The sequence below is a fragment of the Lampris incognitus genome, chromosome 1 (assembly GCF_029633865.1).
Source record: "Lampris incognitus isolate fLamInc1 chromosome 1, fLamInc1.hap2, whole genome shotgun sequence".
In the NCBI taxonomy this organism is placed as follows: Eukaryota; Metazoa; Chordata; class Actinopteri; order Lampriformes; family Lampridae; genus Lampris; species Lampris incognitus.
In genome coordinates, this window is record NC_079211.1 from 14878241 (window position 1) to 14887144 (window position 8904).

Consider the following 8904-nt stretch of genomic DNA (forward strand, 5'->3'; position numbering starts at 1 on the left):
ATACTCATCACTCTGTCCGACACGCTCTTTACCTCCAACACACTCTTGACATACTCTTCCTTCAGGATTACCCCTACCTCATTTCTCCTCCCATTCGCACCATGGTAGAAGAGTTTGAACCCACCTCCGATACTCCTGGCCTTACTTCCCTTCCACCTGGTCTCTTGCACACACAGTAGATCTACCTTCCTTCTCTCCATCATATCAGCCAGCTTTTTCCCTTTACCAGTCATAGTGCCAACATTCAAAGTTCCGACTCTAACCTCCAGACTCCTACCCTTCCTCCTCTCTTGCTGCTTCTGGACATGCCTTCGCCATCTCCTTCTCCATTGCCCAACAGTTGCATAGTTTCCGCCAGCACCCTACTGGCCAACAGTATTGGTGAAAATCATTGGTAACCCGGGCCTCAACCGATCCGGTATGGAAATCTGATTTATGATCCACATATTTATGGATCTACAAATTATATCCGCATATAATTAGTATGACTAATAATAATGTTAAATAAATACTTAGTTTGCTATGTGGCATTGTTTTAGTAAAGTGCTATATAAATAAAATTATTATTATTATCATTATTTAGCTGTGCACAAAAGCAAAGAGGCAGGCTGACACACAAACCCGATATGGAGAAGCAACAGGGTGCCATAAAAAGGGATAACATAGAAATGGCAATAAACCTTTGATGAATGTTATTAAGACCGTTATCTAATAATATCTTTTATAAAGACATAGAAATTCACTCGAGATCGAGTGCAAGAAAATGGGATTTTGATTCTTAAAGATCCAAGTGTAAAAGCTGGGTCATGATTACCCCTGACATATTGAAAAATATGTACATAGACTGGGTTAAATTAACTGCAGCTTCCTACATAATTACATAACCTCATATAACTACAGTTATACAATTATATAACTACAGCTTTCTATGTAATTACTAGTTATTGCATACCGTGGCATAAAAATGTATCCATGTCCCACTGGTACAATCTTCTGAACTTTGCCACCAAAGCCTTTCAAAAATCAATGGAAAACCTTTTATAATTACAGTACTTACCTAAAAGTGGCCTGCATCCTCCAATTTCCTCTTCATCTTTGATCAAAATTACCTCCGGGGTATCCTCTTCTGCACACTGACACAAAAACATAAGTATAGTCATACATGTGGGTGTAGATCATTGAAAACACCTGATATTATATGGTAGCCACTGTTCTTACCCCCTTTGTGGTGGCAACAGAAGAGTCCTCATTTGTTGATGGTACAGTTAAAGAAACAGTACTCCTGACATGTTTGTTGACCAGAAGTGGCTTTACAAGGACTTGCGGGGGAAAGCAAAGGACAGAATTTGAAAGTAAGGACCATAATAATAATAAATAATAACTACTTTAATTCCATCCTCTCTGGTCTTCCCCTCAAGTGTCTTCATAAACTTCAATTGGTCCAGAATTCAGCTGCCTGCATCATTACCAGAACTCCTTCCATAGATAATATCACTCCTGTTCTTCAGCAAGTCCATAAGCTCCCTGTTAAATACTGTGTCGACTTCAAGATCCTGCCTCTTGCCTTTAAGGCTCTTAATAACTTAGCTCCTTCATATCTTTCCAAACTCCTTCATATCCACATGCCCTCCTGCACTCTCAGATCCTCTTCTGCTCTCCAACTCCACTACACCATTGGCCCACTTGACTACCATGGGGTCTAGAGACTTCAGTCGTTCTGCCCCCTGCCTATGGAACTCTCTCCCGTAAGATATTTGCAATATTGACTCTCAACCTTCAAATCCTATCTCAAAATGCACCTCTTCAAATTGGCATGTTCAGTCTGATCCACACTTAACTTGAGTTTTGTGCAGATGATGATTTTATACGTATCTGTTATATATTAACCTTTTATTGCTTTGTTTTGATTTTATGCTGTCTGATACAGTGCTGCTTGTTTTTAACTGTGTTCTGTAAGGTGTCCTTGAGTGCTGTGAAAGGCACCCACAAATAAATGTATTCTTATTCTTCTTATTATTATTATATAGTAGTAGATGTAATAACCACAACAGTAATATACAAGGCTTGGCAATAATTCAGTTACTGTTTATTCAGTATTATTCCTGTTATTCAATTATTAGTTTATTGTCTTTCCATCGTATTGTATCGGGATGAAAATTGGATGTTGTCATATCGAAACACGGTTTTGTTGTCTGAATGAATGACAATCTATGACCAATGAACCTACTGAGTAAAATTTTCTCACAAAACGAGGTCGGCAATATTTGAGGGGGTCTCTAGTTCGGGCTTTGACATCACGCCTTATTAACATTGACAAAAAGTCCAACGTTAAGAACTTCAGACGAATTCTTAAACATGTTATTTTTGCATTACATGAGCAGACATCGTGACACACATATCGATATCGTGCAAACTTCCCTGATTATCGTGATAATATTTCCCAGCATAACAAACAAGCACAATACATAACCTAGTTTATAGATATAAACTCTCCTCGGCGGCGGCGGCGGCGGCGGGGGGGGGGGCGGTGTTAGGGAAACGTCAACTGTTTACAATGCTAAAATATGCTTGTGGTTTTCTGGGACTTACCGCTGCCATGTGGTTTCGTCCGGGGTTTGGAAACATTTGCCCTGGCCAGAGAAAAACGACTCGCCGGCCGCGAAACGTTCGTCCTGGTCTGAAGCCGCAGGGAAAAGAGCTCACTCCTCATCACCTTCATCCTCATCCTCAACATTTCGTTTTCTTTGAGGCTTTGGGTTATTTGCAGACGCAGGGCAGCCGAGCTCGCAGAGAAGAGTTGGCAGATTTCTGCCACTGCCGCTTTTGCCAGTACGTCCATTATCGACACAAGCTGCGCCTCTAAAGTCATTGTGGTCGGCGACATGTTTGTTGACATGTTTAGTTTCGTTGCCAGGGAGATTTATGTGCGAAATGAATGAATGCCGACTTCTTCTCCCTTTTTCCCTTTTCTTTTCCCTTCTTCTTCCGCTTCTTCGCTGGTTCTTCTTCTTCGTCTTGCATTTTAAAGGGAGCTCTGGCATCCAGCGTTGAAGTGCGTTGCCGCCATCTACTGCTCCGGAGTACGGATAAAAGCACTGCGGACGCATTTTGTGCACTTTCGTGATCGTGAGTCTAACAGCATTCCCGTGCTAGTTTACCTCATCTGTGTTTGAGTCAGTGTCACTCCAGCTCTCAGTGAAATTCCCGTTTTTCTTCAGCGTATGAACTCATTAACTTCCATCTCAGTGCAGCCTCAAGTAAGACTTGCTCAATCTCTCTGTTGCTCCATCTCTCTGTTATTGTTATGAAAAACATCCATCCATCCATTATCCAAACCGCTTATCCTGCTGTCAGGGTCGCGGGGATGCTGAAGCCTATCCCAGCATTCGTTAGGCGGCAGACACCCAGGACAGGCCGCCAGTCCATCACGGGGCCGACACATACCGAGGAACAGTTTAGCATGGCTGATTCACCTGGCCTCCATGAGGGGGGCCCCACACAGACACGGTGAGAATATGCAAACTCCACACATAGGACGACCCCAAGGTTGGCCTACCCCGGGGGTCGAACCCAGGATTTTCTTGCTATGAGGTGACCGCGCTACCCACTGTGCCACCGTGTCGCCGTTATGAAGAACATTTTTTCCCCTAAATCCTTTCACTTACGCCTGTGTTTTTAATGAAGTCCATGAGTATTAGATGGTGCTGTTGCTTAGGCAATGCTGTCCATAATCTGAACAAAACTGGTGTCTCTGAGTCCAGCCTCTCTCAACTCTGTATTCATCAATCCTCTTTCTCTGCGAATCCTCCCACAGTGCATTCCAACGTGTTTTAGTTTCTTCCATTTGACATAAATTACGCAGTCACGTTGCATGCCATTCAACGGGGAAACAGTGATTTGCAATTAAGCAAAAGAAAATGTTGCGAATAAACCTTAAAAACAACTGTAACTAGTTATTTTCTTGCCCGGTGCGGGATTCGATACGGCGAGTATTGTACCACAAGGCGACGTCACTAACCGCTCGGCTAAAGGGTTTGAACCATAAACCTGGGGTTAACGTATTTTATTACTAGTTTACACAACGTTTAAACTGAAGATTCACTCTTACTTTTACAATATTTAATGAACTGTAGGCTCTGTTCAGTGGAGTGTTTCGTCTTGCTTTCGACATAAATTCTGGTTTATATATATATTGTAGCGAAGCTGTAAAAATGGGGCAAAAGGGACTGCTAGGGTGCGGGAAAGAAGGGAAAAAGAAAAGGAGGAAAAGGAAGAAAAAACATACAATATATCAATTTCTTCTCTACTCATTTATCTTTTTGACATTGTTTTCACACACTTCCGCACTTATTGCAAGGGATAGCATCACTTTTATTTTCACATCCCTTGCGGGATTCGAACCTATTCTGTGGCAAGATCCTACTGTACCGCCTTGCACACTCCTATAGCCTACTGTAGGTGGCAGCATGCACCAAAGCAATGCATTAACTGCCAACATAGATCCTAACAAGGTCCGAACAGGTCCGGATGACGCAACCGGAACCTTTCCCCGACCGGAACACATTTACCGTGACTGCAGTAAATTTGTTCCGGCCGTGGGAAAAGTTCCGGATCACGCGACAATGGCGTTCTAATCAGCTGTTCGGTAGTGTTCGGTATGGGTTAGAATTTTCAGTGGCAGCGTTGCTAGGACCTCTAGTGGTTGGGCGGTTGCAGTGATTCAAACCCTTCGTTTGTTCTCGCTTTCTTCACTCCTTTCTTCACTCTAGCTCGCTCGACTACTGCTGCGCTCTGTCGCTGAAAGCGTCAGGATCAAAAGTTATTAAAAGAATTTTGATCATCAAAAAAAAAATGCAAAAGTCAACAGCTTCCTCTAGGTTGCAGTCAAAACAGGAAGTGCTGCATGTAGATGTGAGTCATGCATGCGCGACCGTAAACTGTTTACCCAGCTGTATTATATTATGAAAATAAAGACATGGGCCGCATAAAAAACCTTTTGCTTGTTGGAAAGAGCAAGTTTATATTTGTCACTTGTGCGAGGGTTCGACTAGGAGGCTGTGCATCCACAGACTGACAGGCATAATATTGTAAACTACTAATAACACATGTTAGTCCGCAGCTAACGGATCTGACCCTTTAGCCGAGCGGTTAGTGACGTCGCCTTGTGGTGCAGTACACCCCGTATCGAATCCCGCACCGGGCAAGAATATTACCGGTTACAGTATTTTTATTAGGTGCATCTTTTATTTTAAGTGCTGCATATTAAACCCCTTCTTTAAATTTCCTTTTCATCGACTTGGGCATTGTGCACAAGCCTTATAATGGCGTGAAAAACACTGACAGAAACTGGACAGCTGGAGGCTTGGTTTTGCTTTGGGAAAAATGCACAAAAAAAACCTCTCTTCTCCCCCCACTAAATGCACCAGCTCAATCAGAAAATCACAGACCTTAAAAAAAGAATCTCTATGCTCTACCAAATACAAGAGGATGAACAACTTATTGACACTCTTTGCTGCTTCCCAAGCTGATGTCCCGGACCTGGCAGATGATCAGAACCAGGGACATGAAGCGTGTTGCAGAGCAGCTTTCGGACATAATGAGAGCCCCATGCTGATGACTATGCAGACACTATTCCTTGGTCCAACCCAAACTCACTTGAGACTGACACCACAATGGTTCTGGATATGTGCTATTGGCTAAACCGGGGGACAAGACCAAAGACCTGTCCTACCCATGCAGTGTCAAAACCTTAGCTCTGCACAGATATTGTCTGGGGTAAAAGAAGAGTCCGACACAACAAGTACAGTAACAGTTCCATTAATGTCTCACCAGACGTTCGGCTGGAAAACAAGTATATTGTTTCGGATGAGCTGCCTGTCAGCGAGCCCAATGGTAATGCCACAGCTAGCGTTAGAGCCAGACAAGGGGCCTGTGTCTGGTCCAATCCCCACTTTAGTGAAGGGAATTGAATGTTTCAGCCACTCGCTGGCATTAAATACCTGGTTTTCTTCTGCATGCACTGCTCAAAAACTGAGCTTCACTGACAACTTCAACCTATTCTGGGAGCAAAAACAAAAAACAAATTTTTTTTAAGGGTTCATTTAAACAGAGTGTGGGGGGGGGGGGTCCAAATGCTTAGTGCCAACTTAACCTATGGCCTCCAGCATCCCACTGCTGATATTTGGAAAGGGTCAGGAAAATCTGGGAAAAGTAGAGCAATCTTTTCTAACCAGGACAACAAGGACAACACCATGGATCATTCCCAGCCCCCAGCCCCCCCCCACCTCTCAGATATCTCTCACAAAAGCAAAGGATGCAGATAAAAGCTGCTAAATGAAATTGTAGAAGGGATTGATGAGATGTTCCTATGTGGCACCAAAAGTGAGGGCAATCTCCCTGTAGTCAGCATTAGAGGGCATGCTGACTACTAGGACCGACTGGGTCCTTACCCCCCTCCCCCGCCCCCCCTTCAGCTCATGTCTCCCTCTGCTTACTGGGTATAGACCCACTGCTGCTGATACAGACCACCCCAGACAGCGAGGTGCAGCTTTAAGGTCTGCAGTTGCTGTTTTGACCAGCTTCAGGAAGAACAAAGTGTACTGAAAGCATATAGCTCCTTTATCTAATCTGACTCCCGTTGCACGCCAGCAGCCACAGCCTGCTGCAAAAAAAGGGCAAATAATACCCTGAAAACACTAGATTTAGCTCTTCTAAACATCAGGTCTTTGGCCGGAAATTTTTTTTTCATCAATGATTTTATCATCAAGCACAATCTCAATTTTATCTTTTTAACTGAAACTTGTTTAGACCAAGATGACGGCACAACTGTTCTATTTGAGTCAACCCCTGCCAACTTCAGTTTTGTGAGCGCGACCAGAAAGCACAAGAAAGTAGGTGGAGTTGCCATTTTGTTAAATGAGCCACTCCAATGCAAGAGGCTATCTTATGGAAACGTCGCTTCTTTTGAATATGTGGCTCCTCAATTGAATTCCTCTTCTGGAATTATATTTCTAAACATCTATAGGCCACCTAGTATACAATGCAAACTTTTTGATGACTTAACCGAACTGCTGTCTATAATCTGTACTGACTTTGACTTTGTAGTTATTGCTGGTGATTTAAACATCCATGTTGATAACCCCCAGGACAGAGGAACTAAAGAACTTGTGTTGTGTTCTTGATAACTGTGGACTGACTTGGCATGTGACGGGAGCCCACACACAACAAGGGGCACACTCTGGACCTAATTATCTCCAAGGTGCTGAACATTTCTAAGGTTGTGGTGACTGATGTTGTTCTCTCCATTCACTCCTCTGTTTTCTTTGAGAGTACTATCTCTCCGTGCACACAAATGTTCAAACAGAGGTAATCACAAAATGGCATATCACTGAAAGCACCAGTGAAATTCAGGCTTTCTCTTCCACACCCGCACTCTCTTGGGTCTCAGTTAATGAGCTTTTAGGTCATTTCAATTCTTAAGTTACAGATGTCATCGATGCCATTGCACCCACTAAGGTAAAGGTGGTCTCTGGTAAGAAAAGATCTCCATGGAGATGTGCCACGCTGGCCAGAATAGAAAAAAGAGTGTCGTAAAGCTGAATGCAGGTGATGGAAAACAAATCTTACTGTTCATTATGACATTGACAAAGAGAGACTGCATTTATAATTTGGAACTGAGAAATGCAAGGCCGTCCTACTTCTCTGCCGTCATTGCCAAAAACAATAATAATGTACATGCCTTGTTTGCTATTGTCGACAGGCTAACAAACCCTCCTGTGGCAGTTATCTCTGAATTTCTATATATTCTATGAATATGCCCCCTTCTTCAATGACAAAATTCAGAAAATTGGACAGGCAGTCAGTCCCTCCGTAGTAGTTACAAGTTGTTGTCCCTGTGTCCACCTAAAATCAATTCACATAGCATGACACAATTTGATCCCATCAACCATAAAAACTTGGAGGACACATACTATATACATCTGAAATCCCCCTGGCTTGATAGTCTGCCAACAGGCTTTTTCAAAAATGTTTCTAATTGCATGGCCTCAGATCTACTACAACTTGTTAACATGTCTCTTCTCTCAGGTTTCTTCCCACAGGCCCTGAAAACTGCAGTCATCAAGCCACTCTTATATAATAATCTACACACTTCACTAATGGACAATTATAGGCCCATATCAAACCTCCCGTTTCTAAGTAAAATCATTGAAAAGGGCGTTTTCCAGCAACCCCCCTTCAACATTTTTTTCAAATACTGCTAATAATAATAATAATTATTATTATTATTAATAAGAATAAGGGGTGGCATGGTGGTGCAGTGGGTAGTGCGGTCGCCTCACAGCAAGAAGGTCCTGGGTTCGAGCCCTGTGGTAGTCCAACCTTGTGGGTCGTCCCGGGTCATCCTCTGTGTGGTGTTTGCATGTTCTCCCCGTGTCTGCGTGGGTTTCCTCCGGGTGCTCTGGCTCCCTCTCACAGCCCACAGCCCTGTAGGTCAGGTGAATCAGCCGTACTAAATTTGCCCTAGGTGTGAATGTGTGTGTGTGTGTCTCCCCGACTGCCACCCAATGACTGCTGGGATAGGCTCCAGCATCCCCACGACCCTGAGAGCAGGATAAGAAGTTTGGATAATGGATGGATGATAATAATAATAAATGATAAACTTTATTTATATTGCACTGTTCTAAACAAGGCTATACTGATAATTAAGAACCTAGAAGACCGGCCACTGCTTCAATTATTACAATATTTCCTCACTGTCCCCTTTCTTTAGAGGAAGAAAAGTTGATTGATCTCCAACAAATAGCCTAAAACATAAGGATTTCACATTTGCTCGCTTTGCTACGTTAACACAGCTCTAATGCTGTTTTACTCTTAAACCGTTCATAATCCATTACACTGTTTTCA